At 38.0% G+C, this 23,839-nt stretch overlaps 1 long non-coding RNA gene across 1 annotated transcript in view; it reads right to left on the bottom strand.

Moving 5' to 3' along the window:
• The window catches only part of LOC133256517 (uncharacterized), a 262,308-nt gene that overhangs the window by 151,279 nt on the left and 87,190 nt on the right, over positions 1–23,839 (bottom strand). The window lies entirely within an intron of this gene.

Genomic DNA, 23,839 nt, shown 5'->3' with positions numbered 1-23,839 from the left:
ACCACGGGAAATTACCACATAAGTTATTTCTTTGTGTGAGAAATTTGAAAGCTGATTTTAAAGTACATGTATTATACTGGAGAAAAAAATTCAAGTCAGTATTAGTCATTCTTAGTTTTTCCTCAAAAAATTTCAGCAGAGTAAGTAGTAACTAATTTCAGAATGAGAAAAAATGAGTACATAGAAGAATGCAATCAAAGGAGCCTACTATCATTCATGTAATTTTCTAGATCGCATTCATATTATCAGCAGGCTTCAGTAGAGAAAGGTACATCATACTCATATCAGTCACTAATGGAACAACTCCCTTTTTCTTGGATTCTCAGTTTAGTGTATCAAGTTAATAGAATAGCTAATAAAGAATAATTACTTTCTTATAGGCACTTAAATCTACACTTTAGATTATTAAAACTGGTACTTTCAAAATGCAGTACTTTCTAAGGTACCCATCACTTCACTTGAATTATGAGAATCACTTGGCTATTTCCCATGTGTTTGTAATTAAAATACATTAACAGGTTTGTAGAAAATCCTTTCTTAGAACTGACTATGACACAGGGAAGTTTTCAGCAAATATTTTGAATACAGTGGAGCTAAATATAGAGTGTTATGTAAAAAGTCTACCTGCAAGGGTTTTAAATGAATAATTTTAGATTTTAGAAAGAGAAAATGAAAAACATCTTTTCTTCTAATTGTAGTTAATTGACAGCAGGTATGACAGTGAGCTGTGGCCTCAATGGCATCCTAAACACGTGGATTGAAGAAACAGTAATGGAGACACCAGACAGAGCTAAAGTGGTGGTCTATTTTGGCTCAAGGTACTTTTGTTCCATTATTCCTATTGGCCAGTGTGTTGATTAATGAGCTGGAAAGATGAGTTGAAGTTATGCTGCAAATGTAGTTGAGTTTTACGGAAAAAAAGAGAGACCAGATATGCCAGACACCTTTCAACTCTTCAGAAAAGGTATTAAAAAAGATGTTAGTCAGAATAGGCTGGGATTTTTTTTTTTTTTTTAGAGGAGATATTAGGAAGCATCACTACAAACAAAGCTAGTGGAGGTGATAGAATTCCAGCTGAGCTATTTCAAATCCTAAAAGATGATGTTGTGAAAGTGCTGCACCCAGTTCAGTTCAGTTCAGTTACTCAGTTGTGTCCAACTCTTGGCAACCCCATGAATTGCAGCACATCAGGCCTCTCTGTCCATCACCAACTCCCAGAGTTCACTCAGACTCACGTCCATCGAATCAGTGATGCCATCCAGCCATCTCATCCTCTGTCGTCCCCTTCTCCTCCTGCCTCCAATCCCTCCCAGCATCAGAGTCTTTTCCAATGAGTCAACTCTTCACATGAGGTAACCAAAGTACTGGAGTTTCAGCTTTAGCATCAGTCCTTCCAAAGAACACCCAAGGCTGATCTCCTTTAGAATAGACTGGTTAGATCTCCTTGCATTCCAAAGGACTCTCGTCTTCTCCAACACCACAGTTCAAAAGCATCAATTCTTTGGCGCTCAGCTTTCTTCACAGTCCAACTCTCACATCCATACATGACTACTGGAAAAACCATAGCCTTAACTAGACGGACCTTTGTTGGCAAAGTAATGTCTCTGCTTTATAATATGCTGTCTAGGTTGGTCATAACTTTCCTTCCAAGGAGTAAGCGTCTTTTAATTTCATGGCTGCAATCACCATCTGCAGTGATTTTGAAACCCTAAAAAATAAAGTCTGACACTGTTTCCACTGTTTCCCCATCTATTTGCCATGAAGTGATGGGACCAGATGCCATGATCTTAGTTTTCTGAATGTTGAGCTTTAAGCCAACATTTTCACTCTCCTCTTTCACTTTCATCAAGAGGCTCTTTAGTTCTTCTTCACTTTCTGCCAGAAGGGTGGTGTCATCTGCATATCTGAGGTATTGATAATTCTCCCAGCAATCTTGATTCCAGCTTGAGCTTCATCCAGCCCAGGTTTCTCATGATGTACTCTGCATAGAAGTTAAATAAGCAGGGTGACAATATACATCCTTGATGTACTCCTTTTCCTATTTGGAACCAGTCTGTTGTTCCATGTCCAATTCTAACTGTTGCTTCCTGACTTGCATACAGATTTCTCAGGAGGCATGTCAGGTGGTCTGGTATGCCCATCTTTTTCAGAATTTTCCACAGTTTATTGTGATCTACAGAGTCCAAGGCTTTGGCATACTCATAAAGCAGAAATAGATGTTTTTCTGGAAGTCTCTTGCCCTTTTGATGATCCAGCAGATGTTGGCAATTTCATCTCTGGTCCCTCTGCCTTTTCTAAAACCAACTTGAACATCTGGAAGCTCATGGTTCACATATTGCTGAAGCCTGGCTAGGATAATTTTGAGCATACTTTTCTAGCATGTGAGATGAGTGCAATTGTGCAGTAGTTTGAACATTGTTTGGCATTGCCTTTCTTTGGTATTGGAATGAAAACTGACCTTTTCCAGTCCTGTGTCCACTGCTGAGCTTTCCAAACTTGCTGGCATATTGAGTGCAGCACTTTCACAGCATCATCTTCTAGGATTTGAAATACCTCAACTGGAATTCCATCACCTCTGCTAGCTTTGTTCATAGTGATGCTTTATAAGGCCCACTTGATTTCACATTCCCAGATGTCTGGCTCTAGGTGAGTGACCACACCATTGTGATTATCTGGGTCGTGAAGCTCTTTTTTGTACAGTTCTTCTGTGTATTCTTGCCACCTCTTAATATCTTCTGCTTCTGTTAGGTCCATACCATTTCTGTCCTTTATTGAGCCCATCTTTGCATTAAATGTTCCCTTTGTGTCTCTGATTTTCTTGAAGAGATCTCTAGTCTTTCCCATTCTATTGTTTTCCTCTATTTCTTTGCATTGATAACTGAGGAAGGCTTTCTTATCTCTCCTTGCTCTTCTTTTGAACTCTGCATTCAAATGTGTATATCTTTCCTTTCCCCCCTTGCTTTTCACTTCTCTTCTTTTCACAGCCGTATGTAAGGCCTCCTCAGACAGCCATTCTGCTTTTTTGCATTTCTTTTTCTTGGGGATTGTCTTGATCCCTGTCTCCTGTACAATGTCATGAAACTCCATTCATAGTTCATCAGGCTCTCTGTCTATCAGATCTAGTTCCTTAAATCTATTTCTTACTTCCACTGCATAATCATAAGGGATTTGATTTAGGTCATACCTGAGTGGTCTAGGGGGTTTCCCTACCTTCTTCAATTTAAGTCTGAATTTGTCAATAAGGAGTTCATGATGAGCCACAGTTAGCTCCTGGTCTTGTTTTTGTTGACTGTATAGAGCTTCTCCATCTTTGGCTGCAAAGAATATAATCAATCTGATTTTGGTGTTGGCCATCTGGTGATGTCCATGTGTAGAGTCTTCTCTTGTGTTGTTGGAAGAGGGTGTTTGCTATGACTAGTGCATTCTCTTGGCAAAATCTGTTAGCCTTTGCCCTGCTTCATTCTGTATTCCAGGGCCAAATTTGTCTGTTACTCCAAGTGTTTCTTGACTTCCTACTTTTCACTCCAGTTACCTATAATGAAAAGGACATCTTTCGGGGGTGTTAGCTCTAACCCAATCTAGTTATTATTCAAGTCATGAAAGAGTTTATGCAAAAGGGAAATTATTTCAAAGAACAAAGACACGGGATTAAAAAATGGCATATTTTCAAATATGTTAATTAGAAATCAATCATATTTCTGGAGTTTGTCTCTGGTTTATGTGGATACACATTCTTCCTTCTTCCTAACAAAAGGTGATATTTGAATCTTATGGAATTTCTAATTTCACTACAAATGATTTAGAGTAATCAAACATCTGGACTATTATATAATCATAAAGGTAGTTGATCTGAATAATCCTCTTGTGCATTCCTAGTTCACTCTGCTTATACTTTTTATAGTAATTTATTTGATTATTCATCTTTATCCTTCATTATAAAGTGAGTTTCCCAAACAAAGGAGTTATGCAACTCTCCTGTGTCATTTCATAGCTCATTACTCACTTTTTCATTTCCTATGTACTACAGCATAAAGAAATCTGATCAAGCAAGTGCAATTCTTGTCTCACTTTCAACCAATTATATATCAGTTCAGTTCAGTTCAATCACTCATTTGTGTCCAACTATTTGCGACCTCATGAACCGCAGCATGCCAGGCCTCCTGGTCCATCACCAACTCCCGGAGTCCACCCAAACCCATGTCCATCGAGTTGGTGATGTTATCCAACCATCTCATCTTCTGTTGGCCCCTTCTCCTCCTGCCCTCAATCTTTGCAGCATCAGGGTCTTTTCAAATGAGTCAGCTCTTTGCATCAGGTGGCCAAAGGATTGGAGTTTCAGCTTCAACATCAGTCCTTCCAATGAACACCCAGGACTGATCTCCTTTAGGATGGACTGGTTGGATCCCCTTGCAGTCCAAGGGATTTTCAAGAGTCTTCTCCAATACCACAGTTCAAAAACATCAATGCTTTGGCACTCAGCTTTCTCTATAGTCCAACTCTCACATCCATACATGACCACCGGAAAAATCATAGCCTTGACTAGATGGACCTTTGATGGCAAAGTAATGTCTCTGCTTTTTAATATGCTGTTTAGGTTGGTCATAACTTTCCTTCCAAGGAGTAAGCATCTTTTAATTTCATGGCTGCAATCACCATCTGCAGTGATTTTGGAGCCCCCAAAATAAAGTCTGACACGGTTTCTACTGTTTCCCCATCTATTTCCCATGAAGTGATGGGACCAAATGCCATGATCTTTGTCTTCTGAATGTTGAGCTTTAAGCCAACTTTTTCACTCTCCTCTTTCACTTTCATCAAGAGGCTTTTTAGTTCCTCTTCACTTTCTGCCATAAGGGTGGTGTCATCTGCATATCTGAGGTTATTGATATTTCTCCCAGCAATCTTGATTCCAGCTTGTGCTTCTTTCAGCCCAGCCTTTCTCATAATGTACTCTATATAAGTTAAATAAGCAGGATGACAATATACACCCTTGATGTACTCCTTTTCCTATTTAGAACCAGTCTGTTGTTCCATGTCCAGTTCTAACTGTTGCTTCTTGACCTGTATATAGGTTTCTCAGGTCAGGTGGTCTGGTATTCCCATCTCTTTCAGAATTTTCCACAGTTTATTGTGATCCACACAGTCAAAGGCTTTGGCATAGTCAATAAAGCAGAAATAGATGTTTTTCTAGAACTCTTTTGCTTTTTTGATGATCCAGCAGATGTTGGCAATTTCATCTCTGGTCCCTCTGCCTTTTCTAAAACCAGCTTGAGCATCTGGAAGTTCACGGTTCACGTATTGCTGAAGCCTGGCTTGGAGAATTTTAAGCGTTACTTTACTAGTGTGTGAGATGCGTGCAATTGTGCAGTAGTTTGAGGATTCTTTGGGATTGCCTTTCTTTGGTATTGGAAATGAGAACTGACCTTTTCCAGTCCCGTGGCCACTGCTGTACTATACCTCAGACATCAATAATTATATCTTCATGAGAACTCATGACATCTATATATTCTCAAACTTTTATTTTTGTCATCTACATCTACACATGTAGATACATGTAATGGCACCTGATCATGATTTTTCTATCACTCATTCTCCCAATAGACTCTTATTTATCTGTGTCACTTACTCATACAACAATCAAATTACTAAAATTCCTCTGTACTAATGATCTCCCTTGTCAAATCACTCATCAGTGTGAATAATCATTGACATACCAGATCAAAACACTAGTATACAAGTCTCTGATAGAACTTCATATTATTCAAATTTTATTACTTTATTATTGATAATACACTTAGTTTTTCACCTCACTGATACCATTAACCTTTTGACAACTGAATTTTCCCCAATTCATGACTTTTCTTCTGATACCACTTTACTCCTACTAAATAAGAATCAACCCACAGGCATTGGATTACACCCTTGCCTTGTTCCCACTCACTTGCCAGTTAGTATTTCTCATTGTACTATCAACTAAAACTCCAACTTTGCATAATTAAATGTTTTGGAATTCTCCACTCCTCCATTCAGACTCCTGTATATAATTCTAAAAATTTTACAATAGAAAGAACTAGTGTTATTCTGAATGTACTGTCTCCAGCAATAGTTTCATTTATTAGAAATCTTGTGTGTTCCTCAAGTAAGTCTTAGAATTTAGGGGCTCAGATTTGGAATGAAAATGTTACATTTTCATCATCAATAACTTTTGACTGATATTTAATGGTTCCTTTAATTAAGATCAGAGGCAATGTGTAATGGTAGTACTAAGAATTTCTGTTCCGAGTTTCTCTATGTTCTTCAGAATAAACACCATATCTGAGTACTCAATGTTCTCAACAACAGAGCTGTTGCCAACCTATTTAGCTTTTTTATTTCGCCTACTTCCCCACAGAAACCCCTTGGTCCCTTCATATAAAGTACTCTGAACTCATAAGCTGATGTTAAAACTCTTTTTTCTTATTCTGTTCTCTTCTTTCCCACTTTTAAAAAATGTAACCAATATTACACAATTCAGTTCTATAATAACTGTCATTCATTAGAAAGTTAGTTTCAGTGAAGGCAATAATTATGTATTGTTCCACTGTGCTTCAACCAGCACCCAGAAAAATGCCTGACACAGAGCAATTGCTTAAAAGTGTTTGTAAAATGCCGAAACAAAAGAAATGGTTTGAGGTAACCATTATTGCTCACTTCCAGCCTGTTTATATCCACTGCAACCCCTGAGATAAACTCAGAACTCAAGATAAGAGTGAGCAGTAGAAACCCGCTACTTCAATACTGATGGGCATCTGAATATGACATTCATCCTGATATAGCAAATTGTGCTTGTAAAATCGGTTTGAAGCATTATTGTTCATTAGCTACCTTATTTTGGAATTCATATGCACAGGGACATTTGTTATATTTTGAAAATTATAAGAAGGCACTTTTAACTTGTGGTAGTACTTTTTGAGATTTAAATACTATAGATGCACTTAATAGCCTATTGAAAGTATTTCTTCTTGTGCTGCACAGATGTGCAATGAGAGCTCTTCTCTTCTGGTACCCTCTTCCATAATACAATTGATTATGAAGAGAGTGAAGTAAGTCAGAAAGAGGAAGACAAATATCATATTTTAACACATATACATGTAATATAGATAGCACCAACAATCTTACATGCAAGGCAGCAAAGAAGACACAGACATAAAGAAAAGACTTTTGGACACTGGGTGAAGGAGAGGCTGTAACGAATTAAGAGAACAGCATTGAAATATATACATTACCATATGTAAAATAGGTAACCATTAGGAGTTTGACGTATGACACAGGAAACCCAAAGTTGGTACTTTGTGACAACCTAGAGGGGTGGGGTGTGGAGGGAGGTGGGATCAAGAGGGAAGGGACACATGTATACTTATAGCCAATTCATGTTGATATATGGCAAAATGCATAAATAAATACATAATTATTCTCCAATTAAAAAATACATTATTTTTTAAAGGAAAAAAAAGTAACTTTAAAAAAAAGTTAATAATGAGACAATCCAAAGCACCAATCAAATGAATCTTATTTGACATTTATGAAACCAAGAAAATATGTTAACAAGTGAGGCTAGCTCAATACACATTATAAATGTTAAAAGAAATGACTTATAATGTAAATGCTATTCAGAAGCCTTCTCTGATTCCAAAGGCAGAGCACTCTGACAAAGTGAAAACCTACAGACAATGCAACCCACAGAATATTTAATGTACTGTATGATACTACTCAGGAATACTTGGTAAACAGCATTATTTTGCTTGATGACTCAAACATACAAATTACTATCCTGAATAGTTCAAACCCAGAAAGGGCTTGACAGACTTGGCAGCAGCTGAGGGACTAGGGTGAGGTTGGTTCTTGCTATAGATGCTGCTGGCAGTGGAGGGGGCAGGAGGTAGTTTCACGGACCAGACATCATTTCAGTAACTATGAGCTGCCTTTAAAGGACTGGAGGGAATCCTGAAGAAAATGTCAGCATTCAGCAATACTATAAAAAAGGGTAACTATGGATGCAGGAGGAGAGTTTAAAGTACAGTATCCATGTTAACAGGAGTTGGAATTTGAGGGTTACTACAGAATAGCAAGGATGGAGTTTGCTTGGTCACATGACCACAGACAGTGTTTTGCAAAGGGATGGGGGGGCACTCCGTGTACCCACATTCATTTACCAGCCAGCATTTGGCTCCCTCATGTCTCAAATGGTATGTGTCTTGACTGAAAAGGATTCTTTAGGGGAGACAGTTCACCACATATAAAAACAACAGACAGAGGCTACCATTACTACAGCACTGAGACAGCCACTTAAAGAGAGAGTCTGAGTTGGGTAGAGGATTATTCACTGATGAGAGAATATTGGTTAAGGGCATGGATTTTGGAATTAGCTGAGTTTATATTCAAATAATGGACATGTCACTTAAACTATGAGGTATGAAAATGCTTATTTAAATTGCCTACCCCTTAGTTCCCTTTTTTTGTGAACCTGACATAAAACCAACCACCTCACAGTATCGTCAAGATGCTTTTATGATGTGCTGTGTATTAAGCACTTAATACAGCACTCCACCTACAGACCAAACTCCTACTCTAAAATCATCTCTAGACAACTCCATTCTGTCAACAGCTGATTAGATTGAATATGAACCACTAAGTTAAGGGAAACCAGTCCATAGTACAGAATAAACATTTCCTTTTCCTTCAATAATTGATCAACAAGACATTGGCACTGTTGGCAGTCTGTGTGAGGCGGGGATACAACTGAAATCCTGTAATTTCAACGAAACAGCAAGGGTTGTAAGGGAATGGCCATGCCAACCATGTGTAAGCAGAGAAAAATAGTCTAGAGAGGGAAGCAGGGAGACAAATACAGCAAAAGAGAGATGAGGCAAAGACATTTCACAATATCTAAGGCACTGAGAAATTACCCATTTTCTTGCTTTCTAGTTTCAGTCCCATATGCAAGTTGGCTATATTATATTTCTTGCCCTGGGATAACTATAAGAGTCTCTGTTGACGACTGTGAAACACATGAACTGTAGCCTTTTCCATAATGTGAGATCAGTTTGAGATTGTAATAGAATCTATCATATTTCAGAGAGAACTGCTTTATGATACATAGGAAAGTTGCAATAAGAATAAATCCTAAGAATTCTCATTATAAAGACGATTTTTCCCTTTTTTTTCTTTTTTTTTAAATTGTATTTATATGTGAAAGTGGATGCTACCTCAAACTATTGGCTTAATCATTTTACAATAAATGGAAATCAAACACTCCATTAAAATTATACATGATGTGTTTCAAGTATTTTTCAATAAAAGTGAATAAAAGTATTCCAGGTACTCTAAAATGCTAAAATTTTCCATATGACATGCTTTGTGGGAAAACTGGAAGCGTACAGCAGCATCTTGATCTCTTCCTGCTCTCCCAACTTTATTCCAAATACAGGGCTCAAGTAGGAGAAACTGAATCAATAGGAGGACTTTTGAGTTTTTTGAGATGTTGTTGTAGAAAGAGGCTCTTGGAAAACTAAAACATGACCTGAAGGATCTGGTGTATGTGACACTGATAAAAAAATAAACAGAAAAATTTCTAGATCTCAAATTCTCTTTGGGCTCTTTAGCGTTCTTATCTTAGTTGATTTAGAGTAGTTAGGTGAATAAGATTTCAATCTTTTCCTTCATATACAGAATATGAGCAAGATCAGTGAGAAAAGACTGGCTGAAAATGTGTGGTTTACTAGAATGTCACCCAAGCAGGTGAGCTATTATGAACTAGGAGGCTATTAATAAATAGCCTGCAAAGAGGGTTTAATCCTCTGTTTAAGCAGCATAAAATGTAGGTCTCTGCCATGGGCACTTCTAGAGTTCTTTGTTGAGATTCAGTAAGTCTATGACAGGTACTTGCTGGTCACATTAGAAATTTTATAAGAATTTAAATTACATCTGAGGTTATGTCCATCACATATGCTAATTTTAGCTGCCAGGAATATTCTCAGTGAGAAACAGCCAATATTAAGATTTCATATTTAATTCTTGCCACAAGTCAGAGGCAAAACAATACTACGTCTTTCATTTAAAGGTCATTGTAATAGCTGGAAAAAGGGAAATAAGGGTTATGTCCATGCTCCTCAAATTTACAACATACATAGACTAGTTAATGTTCTTACAGAATAGTCACAAACCATAGATTTTAGCTAATATTTTTAAAAGATACTAACCTTTCTGAAAATAATGTTCTTTTTCACATTGAAGAAAGGGATGAAATATCATAGTTTCACCAAGTCGGACATGACTGAGCGACTGATCTGATCTGACCTGATAGCATCTTAATATATAGGTAAGTAGTCATGTATGGATGTGAGAGTTCAACTGTGAAGAAAGCTGAGCGCCAAAGAATTGATGCTTTTGAACTGTGGTGTTGGAGAAGACTCTTGAGAGTCCTTTGGACTGCAAGGAGATCCAATCAGTCCATTTTAAAGATATCAGTCCTGGGTGTTCTTTGAAAGGAGTGATGCTAAAGCTGAAACTCCAGTACTTTGGCCACCTCATGCGAAGAGTTGACTCATTGGAAAAGACTGATGCTGGGAGGGATTGGGGGCAGGAGGAGAAGGGGACGACAGAGGATGAGATGGCTGGATGGCATCACTGACTCGATGGACGTGAGTCTGAGTGAACTCCAGGAGTTGGTGATGGACAGGGAGGCCTGGCGTGCTGTGATTCATGGGGTCGCAAAGAGTTGGACATGACTGAGCGACTGAACTGAACTCAACTGAACTGAATATATAGACATATTTGAGGTATAGTTCAGGTTCTAGTAAAATTTTCCTTCTAGTAGTTCACTTCTAAATTATAATGTGCTAACTAATAGTGATAGGTCATTACTGAGAACAAATATCAAAGAAAAATTACAAGTATATTTCCCAGAACTGAAAGACATATGTTTTTGTATAGAAAGGACCAACCAAGGGCAAGAACAATCAGAATACTGAATAAAACTTACACACATATGCCAACATCATAATAACTTTCAATATTGAAATTTTCATCTGTATCATTGAAAACTGAAATACAATGGAGCAATGGTCTCAAAATATTGAATGAAATGGCACCAAATCTAGATTATCATTCATGGAGAAACTTTTCCATTAAGTATCAAAGATAATATTTTGTCAGATATATACATTTTTTAAAAAGTGTACCTGCTATGAACTCAACCTTAGCAATCTTCCACTAAAACTATGAAGGATATGTCAGCAGGGGAAGAGCTAGGATCCAATAAATAGGAGATACAGTGAAAAAGAGAAAAGAAGGAAATAATATCATGAGTTATTAAATGGCCCAGTTGCAAATGATACTCCCCTGCTTTTTTTTTTTTTCTTTCTTTTTAAAAATGCTGTATTTATATAAGATTATGGGTGTTCATGAAACTTATTGTGGTAATGATTTCATGATGTATGTAAATTAATTCATTATGATATACACCTTTAAAAAAAAAAGAAAATAAGGAAATACCCATTTAAATACTGAAGAGAACCTCTGGAATGATAGCTCAGTTTGGAGGCTAGAGAGCTTCCGTGCAGATTAGTAGACAGAAGTCTACAGAAATTATATTTCTAATGTATTTTTGACAGCAGTTTTATTGATGTATAATTTATTGTTGTTGTCATTTAGTTGCTCAGTCGTGTTGGGCTCTTTGCGACCATGAACTGCAGCATGCCAGGCTTCCCTTTACTTCACCATCTCCTGGAGTTTGCTGAGACTCAAGTCCCTTGAGTTGGTGATGCCATCCAACCATCACATCCTCTGTTGTCCCCTTCTCTTTTTGCCTTCAGTCTTCCCCAGTCTTTTCCAAGGAGTCAGTTCTTTGTTAACAGGTGGCCAAAGTATTGGAGTTTCAGCTTCAACATTAGTCCTTCCAATGAAAATTCAGTGTTGATTTCCTTTAGGATTGACTGGTTTGATCTCCTTGTTGTCCATGGGACTTTCAAGAGTCTTCTCCAGCACGACAGTTCAAAGGCATCCATTCTTCAGCACTCAGCCTCTTTTATTGTCCTGCTCTCACATCCGTACATGACTACTGGAAAAAACACAGCTTTAACTAGACGGACCTTTGTAGGAAAAGTTATGTCTCTGGCTTTTATATGCTGTCTAGGTCGGTCATAACTTTTCTTCCAAGGAGCAAGCGTCTTTTAATTTCATGGCTGCAATCACCATCTTAGCCTTTAGTAATTAAACTCATCAATTTTGTTTTGGAAAGCATTATTTTGTGACTTTAAAATAAAGACTCTCATTAGACAGCAAGTAGGAATCTGCTGTGTGAGACAGGGAGCTCAACCTAGTGCTCGGTGACAACTTAGAGGGGTTGGATGGGGTGAGAGATGGGAGTGGGGTTCAAGAGGGAGTGGACATATGTATACCTGAAGCTGATTTATGTTGATGTATGGCAGAGACCAACACAATATTGTGAAGCAATTATCCTCCAAAAAAAAATAAATAAAGTCTCAGTTGACTTACCAGAGGGGTCATCATGTTTTGTTTAAATATGATGTCAATACACCAACAGTTTCATGTCACCCTTGATAATGTTTCATAAGAAGACCTTCTCTGGGGACCAGTAATGGAGTGGGTTGCCATTTCCTTCTCCAGGGGATCTTCCCGACCCAGAGATCAAGCATCAGGTCTTCTGCATTACAGGCAGACTCTTTACCAACTAAGCTACAAGGGAATCCCAGAACCATTCTTTCTCTAGGGGGTCTTCCTGACCCAGGGACTGAACCCTGGCCTCCTGCATTGCAGGGAGATTCTTTACTGTCTGAGCCACCAGGAAAGCCCCCATGGGGGTACCAAGTCTGAACACAAAGCCAATCCAAACAGGTGAGCTTCTACTTTTTATCAATGAACTTCTCATTTAACCTCTGTATTTTTCTGCTGTTTATCCCAAATCACTACACCATCAGATTTGCATGTTTCCAAAAGTTATATAAAGGTTGCATTTGTATAAATGTTTCTGTTTATACTTTACACATATATCATCTCAAGGTGACAATCTAAATCACAATCATCATATTATTATACAAAGAACCAATCTTAAGAGACTTTTCCAATTATGTGATCGAGGGACAGTATAAAAAATACAGAAGTAACAAAGAAAAAAGTAAATTTAACGTATCTTAAAAAACATACAAATAAAATGAAAATATGTCTGAGGAGACTTAACAAATAGCTGTGAAAAGAAGAGAAGCAAAATGCAAACGAGAAAAGGAAAGATACAAGCATCTGAATGCAGAGTTCCAAAGAATAGCAAGGAGAGATAAGAAAGCCTTTCTCAGGGATCAATGCAAAGAAATAGAGGAAAACAACAGAATGGGAAAGACTAGAGATCTCTTTAAGAAAATTAGAGATACCAAGGGAACATTTCATGCAAAGATGGGCTCGATAAAGGACAGAACGGTATGGATCTAACAGAAGCAGAAGATATTAAGAAGAGGTGGCAAGAATACACAGAAGAACTGTACAAAAAAGATCTTCACGACCCAGATAATCATGATGGTGTGATCACTCACCTAGAGCCAGACATCCTGGAATGTGAAGTCAAGTGGGCCTTAGAAAGCATCACTACGAACAAAGCTAGTGGAGGTGATGGCATTCCAGTTGAGGTATTTCAAATCCTAAAAGATGATGCTGTGAAAGTGCTGCACTCAATATGCCAGCAAATTTGGAAAACTCAGCAGTGGCCACAGGACTGGAAAAGGTCAGTTTTCATTCCAATCCCAAAGAAAGGCAATGCTAAAGAATGCTCAAACTACCGCACAATTGCACTCGTCCCACACTCTAGTAAAGTAATGCTCAAATTCTCCAAGCCAGGCTTTAGCAATACATGAACCGTGAACTTCCAGATGTTCAAGTTGGTTTTAGAAAAGGCAGAGGAACCAGAGACCCCATTGCCAACATCCACTGGATCATTGAAAAAGCAAGAGTTCCAGAAAAACATCAATTTCTGCTTTATTGACTATGCCAAAGCCTTGGACTCTGTGGATCACAATAAACTGTGGAAAATTCTGAAAGAGATGGGAATACCAGACCACCTGACCTGCCTCTTGAGAAATCTGTATGCAGGTCAGGAAGCAACAGTTAGAACTGGACATGGAACAACAGACTGGTTCCAAATAGGAAAAGGAGTATATCAAGGCTATATATTGTCACCCTGCTTATTTAACTTCTATGCAGAGTACATCATGAGAAACGCTGGGCTGGAGGAAGCACAAGCTGGAATCAAGATTGCTGGGAGAAATATCAATAACCTCAGGTATGCAGATGACACCACCCTTACTGCAGAAAGTGAAGAGGAACTAAAGAGCCTCTTGATGAAAGTGAAAGAGGAGGGTGAAAAAGTTGGCTTAAAGCTCAACATTCAGAAAACGAAGATCATGGCATCTGGTCCCATCACTTCATGGCAAATAGATGGGGAAACAGTGGGAACAGTGTCAGACTTTATTTTTGGGGGCTCCAAAATCACTGCAGATGGTGATTGCAGCCATGAAATTAAAAGACGCTTACTCCTTGGAAGGAAAGTTATGACCAACCTAGATAGCATATTCAAAAGCAGAGACATTACTTTGCCAACAAAGGTCCATCTAGTCAAGGCTATGGTTTTTCCAGTGGTTATGTATGGATGTGAGAGTTGGACTGTGAAGAAAGCTGAGAGCTGAAGAATTGATGCTTTTGAACTGTTGTGTTGGAGAAGACTCTTGAGAGTCCCTTGGACTGCAAGGAGATCCAACCGGTCCATCCTAAAGGAGATCAGTCCTGGGTGTTCATTGGAAGGACTGATGCTGAAGCTGAAACTCCAATATTTTGGCCACCTCATACAAAGAATCGACTCATTGGAAAAGACCCAGATGCTGGGAGGGACTGGGGGGCAGGAGGAGAAGGGGACGACCTAGGATGAGATGGTTGGATGGTATCACTGACTTGATGGACATGAGTTTGTGTAAATCCGGGAGTTGGTGATGGACAGGGAGGCCTGGTGTGCTGCGATTCATGGGGTTGCAAAGAGTCGGACATGACTGAGTGACTGAACTGAACTGAACTGAACTGAATATTGTGTCCATCCAATAAATTAAATATTAACTAGACAATGAATAACCCACGAAGCTCCTAAAATGGATGAACAATTTCAAGAATGTAGAAGTTATTAAGAATATGCTAATTGATTTGCATTTCAAATTTGAAAAATGTACACAAATTTAACTCTTCTGGGAAGTTGCACTTGCCAAGGATTAGTTGCTCTTGCCAAAGAATCACAGTCCAATATCCTCTTTGAAAAAGGCTGGTTGATTCCACTATCAACATTTTCAATTTCAATTTTCCCAATAAAATCTGGGGCCTATAAAATCCTGTAAATTTTTTTCAATATCTCACATTTTGAAACCCCTCAAGCACTTCCTTTGATGCTTCCCAATCTCAGTGTTCATTTCTTTAATCCAGTAACTTTAAAGATATCTCTATAAATATTTTCTAAAATAAATCTGTATTTCATCAAAATTTTTATTCAACGACTAATTTTTAAAAGTCCAGTAGGCTCCCATAAGCTGTTTGCTACTGACTTCCAAGTGATAGCTAGAATATATAGGATTCTTCAAAATAGATGTACAAATTGTTTCTCCATTTTATTAAATAAGAATGTAAGGATTATAGATTTTTCCATTGAACTTTACCACTGTAGAAATAAACTAATATCTGCACTAGGTAAAACCACAAAAATTAAGGTGGAGGAGGCAAATTCACTTCATTATGCCCCTGAATTTTTGATTCAGCTTTGTTAGGCGATTTTGTTCATTAAAATAATTCACCAAGTACTCCAGCATTTGAAGTTAGAAAGCACATTCAATGACAAAAAATGATTTCTTTACATTTGCCAGCTTCCCAACTGAGATTTTTTAACACTCAAGCAACCCCTTCCCATTAAAAGCTCTTTTGTAATTCCACCTTGCCTTTGGGTTTTCGCTTGATGCAGATTCTCTCCAAGAGACGCTTTAAAAATCTTTTGTTGGTGCCTTGGCAACCACCTCTCAATAAAAAGTGGTTTTGAGAAGAGCTCTTGTGACTTCCCTGATAGCTCAGTTGGTAAAGAATCTGCCTGCAATGCAGGAGATCCCAGTTCGATTCCTGGGTTGGGAAGATCCCCTGGAGAAAGGATGGGCTACCCACTCCAGTATGCTTGGGCTTCCCTTGTGGCTCAGCAGGTAAAGGATCCTCCTACAATGCTGGAGACCTGGGTTCAATCCCTGGGTTGGGAAGATCCCCTGGAGAAGGGAAAGACTATCCACTCCAGTATGCTGGCCTGGAGAATTCCATGGACTGTACAGTCCATGGATTCAGAAAGAAAGGACATGACTGAGTGACTATCACTTAACTTGTGGCCTATGGAGAGAGAGGCCACATAGCTACACGGCACTGTACTCACAGCTCTGGTGCAACCTGGCAGTGAGACATCAAACTGCCCATGGGCAGTATTAAGTACTGCATTATTAAAAAGAAACTTACCCATTCAGAGTGCTCAACTCATACTAAGTATTACTTCTCTCTAAAATCATCAAGTTAAGAATAGCTAGGATATTTCAAAGGTAAACTATCTTAAAAACATAATAAAATGGTTATGCAAAGATTAGCACTTGCTTTCCAAATATATATTTTAAAAAGTGAAAATCAATAGCTCCTAGGAGTGATTTTTATAAGTCACTTTATATATACATAGACATGTGTGTGTGTGTGTGTGTGTGTGTGTGTGTGTGTGTACATATGCGGGCTTCCCAGGTGGCGCTAGTGGTAAAGAACACTCCTGTAAATGCAGGAGACATAAGTAATGTGGGTTCAATCCCTGGGTTGGGAAGATGCCCTGGAGGAGGGCATGCAACCCACTCCACGCTGCTAATTCCTTCAGTAGTGTCCATCTCTATGCAACCCTATGGGCCATAGCCCACCGGGCTCCTATGTTCATGGGGATTCTCCAGGAAAGAATACTGGAATGGGTTGCCATGCCCTCCTCAGAGGCTCTTCCCAATCCAGGGATCGAACCTGTGTCCCTTACATCTCCTGCACTGGAAGGTGGGTTCTTTTCCACTAGCACTGCCTGGGAAACCCCATGTGCATGTGTGTGTGTACACAGACACACGGAGAGAGAGAGAAAGGAGACAGGAGAAGAGAAAGAGCTTTAAGACAAAAATCAAAGTAAAGACTATATGATTCTGTGGAGAATTCTGCCTCTGACCTGCTAGGTTCTGAGGAATGATGTGAAATTTTTGAAAATAAATGGCTGGGAGTCCAAACACATCTAATGTTTCTTAATGGTAAAATACAAATCATTTCATTTTCCTTAGAAATATGGCTGGGAGGTGGTGCTCAAGAAAGTATATAAAACTTGTGGATTTCTACTAGACTTCTGCCAACCAGTGACGGTGTCTTTAAAACTAAATTTTGGACTTAAGCTACTTTGTTAAACTTAAAAAAAAACTTTCTTATCCTAAAATACGTTTAGATTCATAGGAATTCACAAAGATTTACAGCTGGATGTCATGCCGGCTTCACCCAGTTTCACTCCAGTTGTTATATCTTAGTTATAATACAATAACAAAAGCAGAAATTTGACATTGGTGAGATGTTTGCATTTTTTTTTTTGATGTTTGCATTTCTGAATGATCTAGAATTTTCTAATAATTTCTGACTGATACAGAATTCTAGGTCAGCAGATATTTTGTTTTATTTTTCTTTAGAAAAATACTGCACCACTTCCTTCTGGTCACTATAGTTTCTTCTTAGAAACTGGCTGTTGTTCCAATTGCTTTTTTCTTCCAGGAATGAGTCATTTCTGTCTAGCTTTTTCAAAATTTTCTTTGTGCTTAGTCTTCAGAAGTTTGAATAGGATATGTCTTAATGCAGATATCTTTGAGTTTACTTTGTTTGAAGTTTACTAAGCTTTGTTAATCTGTAGGTTTCAGTGTTTTGTAATAGTTATGAAATTTTCAGCCATTATTTCTCCCAATGCTTTGTAAATCCCATCGTTTTACTCCTCTCCTTCTAGGATTCTGCTGACTCAAAGAAAACTTTTGTTAAAGTCCTATATGTCTCTGAAATTTTATAATTTTTCCAATATTATCTCTCTGTTGTTCAGACTGGGTGATATCTAGTGTTTTATGTCTCAGTTTTATTTCTATTATTTTATATTTACTGACTCATCTGTCTTTTCCACCCTGCTGTTGAGTGTGTCCATTGAGTTTTTATTTTTATACTTGTATTTTTTACTTCTAAATGTGCCATTGTGTTCTTCTTTATAAGGTTTCCTTCTTTTCTGAGACTCCTATTTCTCTGTTGAAACTGTTTTTTAGATATTTTAAAGACAATGTTTAGATCAGTTTTTGGCTCACAAAAAATTGATGTGAAGGCACAAAGATTTCGCTTATCACCCTTGCCACTCAACATGTATAACCTTCTCAATTGCCAACATCACCCATCAGAATGATACATTCTAACCAAGGATGAACCTATATTAGGTCATATTCACCCAAAGTTAGAAGTGTACATTCTATGAGTTTTGACAAATACATGATGAGATATAGCCATCATTATTATAGCATCAGGAATATTTTTCACTGCCCTAAGAGGCCAGTACTCTTGCCTGGAAAATCCCATGGATGGAGGAGCCTGGTGGGCTGCAGTCCGTGGGGTCGCTAGGAGTCGGACATGACTGAGCGACTTCACTTTCACTTTTCGCTTTCATGCATTGGAGAAGGAAATGGCAACCCACTCCAGTGTTCTTGCCTGGAGAATCCCAGGGACGGGGGAGCCTGGTGGGCTGCCGTCTCTGGGGTCGCACAGAGTCAGACACGACTGAAGCAACTTAGCAGCAGCAGCAGCAAGAGGCCTCTGTGTTCTGCCTGTTCATCTCTCCTCCCTCCTCTCTCAGCCTCTGGCAACCACTGATCTGTTTATTATCTTCATAGTTTTGTCTTTTCCAGAATGTCATAGAGTTGAAATAATAGATGTGGCCTCTTTAGATTGGCCTTTTCACTTAATAATATGCATTTAAGCTTTCACCATAACTTTTCATGGCTTGACAGCTCAACTCTTATTAGCACTGAGTAATAATGCCTTGTCTGGATGCTCCACAGCTCCATTCACTAAAGGGTATCTTCAAACCGCTGAAGGGTATTTTGGTTGCTCCGCAGGTTTCCACAATTATTAACATTTATGTTCAGGTTTTAGTGTGTATACAGACAAGTTCTTTGGATAAATATGAATACAAAGGAACACAATGGATGAATTGTGTAGTAACAGTACGTTTAGTTTTGTAAGAAACGATTAACCTATCTTCCAAAAGAGTTGCATCATTTTGTATAACCACCAGCAGTGAACGAGAGTTTCTGTTGCTCTAGTTTCTCGCCAGCTTTTGGTGTTGTCACTGACCCAGATTTTGCCATTTGATACGTGTGTAATGATTTATTTTCTTGTCATTTTAATTTGCATTTCCAGGATGACATATGATGCAAAACACGTGTATATCTTCTTTCATAAAGTATTTGTTACAGTCTTTGCCCATTCTTAGTTGTGATATTTGCTTTCTTATTGTTGAATTTTAAGAGTTCTTTGAATATTTTCGGTAGCAGTCTTTTATTAGGTGTGTATTTTGCAAATATTTTCTTTCAGTTTGTGGTTTCTTATAATTCTCTTGACATTGTCTTTCACAGAACAGATTTTTAAATTTTAGTGAAGTTCCACTTATTCTTTCATGAAATGTAGTGTAGAATTGGTATTATATCCATGTAGTGTAGATTAAGCATGCAAGATAAGTACATCCATCACAAATCTGAATGCTTATATATTCAATGTATGTCAGAAATGTCCAAACTATGTTCTGTAGGTGTTCAATAAAGCACTGGCATTTCAGCAGTACATCAAGATCATGGCAGCTTAATGACTGAAGAGCATCAGTTTTCAGTGCAGTATTCATTATGAGGCAAAAAGCCGATAAATAGAAACATCTCTTTTAAGTAGCAAAATAAAGTTAAACACTGATCAATAGATAGGAGAGAGAGAGAGGACTAGGACACTGCCAGGGAAAAAGGAGTAAGATAGATGCAGTTCAAAATTGTGGCACAAGAAATCTATGAACCGGCTTATGAGAAAGAGTGGAGCCTTTTCAGGTCACATTCAGCTCAACTAGATGTTCTCTTTCCCCCAGAGCTAGAGCTGGCTATAAAACCTTTTCCACCACAGCAAGGTAATTATGCTGTGGTAGCATCAGACATATTTGTGGACTATATTACCACTATATATTATCACTGGAAAAGTCAATATGTCCTAATCCCCAAAGTGTGATTAATAATTCATTAGAGAAATGGATAAACAGCAGAACAACAGAAATGAAGCAGTCATTTATTTTTAAGGCTATATTTTAAACAACTGAATAATCTCTTAATTTGCAATCAAAACCAATTCAAGAAAATGCCTAGACAAATGTCAAATAATACATGGAAAAGACCAAAAAATACCCAGTAACAAACAGAAACACTAGGCAAGAAGAAAATAGACACTACCCTCCCCCTAAGTTTTCACAACTGAGTTTTGCAGAGTCCAAACTGTTTGTTCATCCCTTCTACTGACTCTTACCAACTGAAAACATGTCTGTTAAAATAAGGTCTCATTCCCACCAGAGTGGAAGGGAATGCTTTTCTAAGGCTTCTGTTCCCAAAGGACCTCAATTTGAGACTTCTCCAATACAGGTTCAGAGAGATGCTGATGAGATTGAAAGAAGGTGAAGCCAGCAATCTGAAAATTGCTTGCATTGCCAGTCTACAGTTTTGTTAATAACTTTTTAGAATAAATCTGTTTTGTAAAGAGTGAAATTATATTATATCCTGTGTGTTTATTAGAAAAATCATTCTATGCAAATGCTTAGAAAATGGTCTTCCTAACATACTCAGTGTTTGGAAGTTGAAAGCCCAAGTGCTTGTTTTTTGTATCTAGTCATACATCTGGTGAATCTCAGACTTTCCTATTTTACTAATAACTGGTTAGGGGTAGGGGTGGTTGCTGAAAGTAGAATGAGTTCTTTTCTGGGTAAGTGAAAGCCTCTTTTCTTCCACAGAAAAGATAAGGTGGGGCCAATTATTTTACCACTCTATTATTTACCAAAAACCTTAAGGAAAATAATTTGTTATAATATTATATATGTATACATGGCTATTTGTGTTTACAAGTATACTTACAGTTCTCTTACACTTTCAGCACATATACATTGCCATTGGGTTTCATGAACTCCATAAATGCTGTAATGTGGGGTTTAATTTTCTCAGAGAAAATCAGCTGTCTCTATGAACTCTCATGTTGTATTATCTTAGTATAGTGAGCTTCCTGATTGAGGTAGCTTAATTCAACAGAATAAATACCTATTGTGCTCCTGGTTTTGAACCAGTGATAATCAACTTTCTAAAAATGGTGACCAAGTAGAGTATATCACTTATGCTAGACTGTCCTCAGGAATCTACCTGGGCTCAGGTATCTGTCACTTTCATAAGACTAAAATTAGTAAGTTCTAACAGTGTAGCTATATTAGAAATGGGTAAATTCATGTCAAATAAGCCCTCAATGTTTATCCAGAGATAAGACAGAAGAATGGAAAGCTGTGTGGAGATAGAAATCAATATTTTCTCATTTCAAATCAAAGGCAAAATTAAAACTAAAAGGAGTAAATATATATTCTATTCTATTCAACCTTCCTGAAAAATATGAGATGCCCCCTGGAGATATTATGAATTACCTCATTTGTGTGCCACATGATATTATGATTCCATCAGCAATAGACATTTACAGAAAAGGCTACCATAAACTTCAACTGCTGTCGTAATGACTGTGAATAATGTAAACTCCTCTCACTGGTTTGATCTCTGGAGCATGTGAGGAGACAAAAGCTCATTTCAATACAGAAAGCATTTTTCTCAGGAATCTCTTACTTTCGAAATGTTCTCAGTCTTGCCTATGTCAGTAAATCTAGAGTTCTGATGGTTAGGAAACTTAGGTTTGTCTTCTGAATGTCTCTGATTTTTAGGTTATAAGGGAGATTTTCCCATCTGAGTGTCATAAAAAGTGTTAGCATTTTTATGTAATTTTATTCCCAAGGTCTAAGTGTGTGGGTACATTTATAATTTACAATAGACATAAATATTAGCCAAACAATCATCTTAAGGAACAATAGTACAGATCTTGGAGAAGGCAATGGCACCCCACTCCAGTACTCTTGCATGGAAAATCCCATGGATGGAGGAGCCTGGTAGGCTGCAGTCCATGGGGTCGTGAAGAGTCGGACACAACTGAGAGACTTCACTTTCACTTTTCACTTGCATGCATTGGAGAAGGAAATGGCAACCCACTCCAGTGTTGCTGCCTGGAGAATCCCAGGGACGGTGGAGCCTGGTGGGCTGCCATCTATGGGGTCTCATAGAGTCGGACACGACTGAAGTGACTTAGCAGCAACAGCAGTACAGATCTTCCAATTCACCTTCCAAAGATCCCTAGAGAATGGCAATAACCCTCCCCAGAATATTGAAAGAGGGAATGGAGAGTGATAAGGAGCTAGATATGTAGCTACTAACTGAAAGACAGTTATAAGTTACTTTTATATGTAAAAAACTAGAAGATAATGCTTTCTTGACTTGTAAGCAGGAATCTCTTTATGTCATATTATAGCTTTAAAGTCTGTATACAGTCAATGCTAGAACCATAACAAGACCAATAAATTTTCACAAATGCAGTCATTAATTAAAAGAAAAAGTAGATGAACTGACAACACAAATTCCATACAATTCACTTGTAGAGTGAGAAACAATGCAGCATCTATCTCGAAAAAAGGCTGACATTAAGATAAAGAGAGTAGTTCTGACAGCCTGGCTTAGGAAAGAAGAGATTTTCCAGCACAAAAATGTAGAAATACTATGTCATTCTATGAGGCCAAAGATGGGAAAAGAAAGCCAAGTAGAATATTTAGCATTGTGTATATTTTGTACATGATGTTATCATGTTATTTCCATGTCTTATTGTACCTTATGTTTTTTCCTCCATTCTCCACTCAAAATCCTGCATAATATTATGTACAGTTTGACTGTCATTCACAATAACGTAGAAAGAACACTAGCTGGTGGGGCAAAGATTTGGATCTCAGCTCCCAACCTGTCAATGACTTGGTATCTAACCTGCTATGTCTGTGCCTCAAGTTCAATTTTTTCATTTGCAGAAATGAGATTAGAATTAAAGAATTGGTTATGACTCGATGCATGTGAGTTTGAGTGACCTCCAGGAGTTGGTGATGGACAGGGAGGCCTGGCGTGCTGTGATTCATGGGGTCGCAAAGAGTTGGACACGACTGAGCGACTGAATCGAACTGAGCTGAACTCCCAATTCTAATAATTATGAGACCAGAGAACTCAGAGGACCCCATCAGACATCTCTCTTTACTAATCAGAGAAGCCTGTGGGTTTTATAAACAGAAGAAGGCATTTCTTGCTTATTTAGTTTACCTCTCTTCTTTAATCCAGTTCTCCAATTAAGGATTTCAAGGAAATTAAACTGAGTCACCTTCTTGAATTTTCTTGACCTTTTAGGACTCACATGGAATACCAAGTTCTTTTTCATTCCCCACACCATTCTGACCTGTACTGGTCCCCATTTGTTGAATAACCTTGAACACATATCTGTAATATACCCTGGAGTCTCTCTTTGCAGCTAGGCAAAATTACCTTATAAATTAAATAGGGGGCTCCTTCACTACAGG

This window comes from Bos javanicus, chromosome 11, assembly GCF_032452875.1.
Source record: "Bos javanicus breed banteng chromosome 11, ARS-OSU_banteng_1.0, whole genome shotgun sequence".
Classification (NCBI taxonomy): Eukaryota; Metazoa; Chordata; class Mammalia; order Artiodactyla; family Bovidae; genus Bos; species Bos javanicus.
This window is presented reverse-complemented; position numbering and strand designations above follow the sequence as displayed.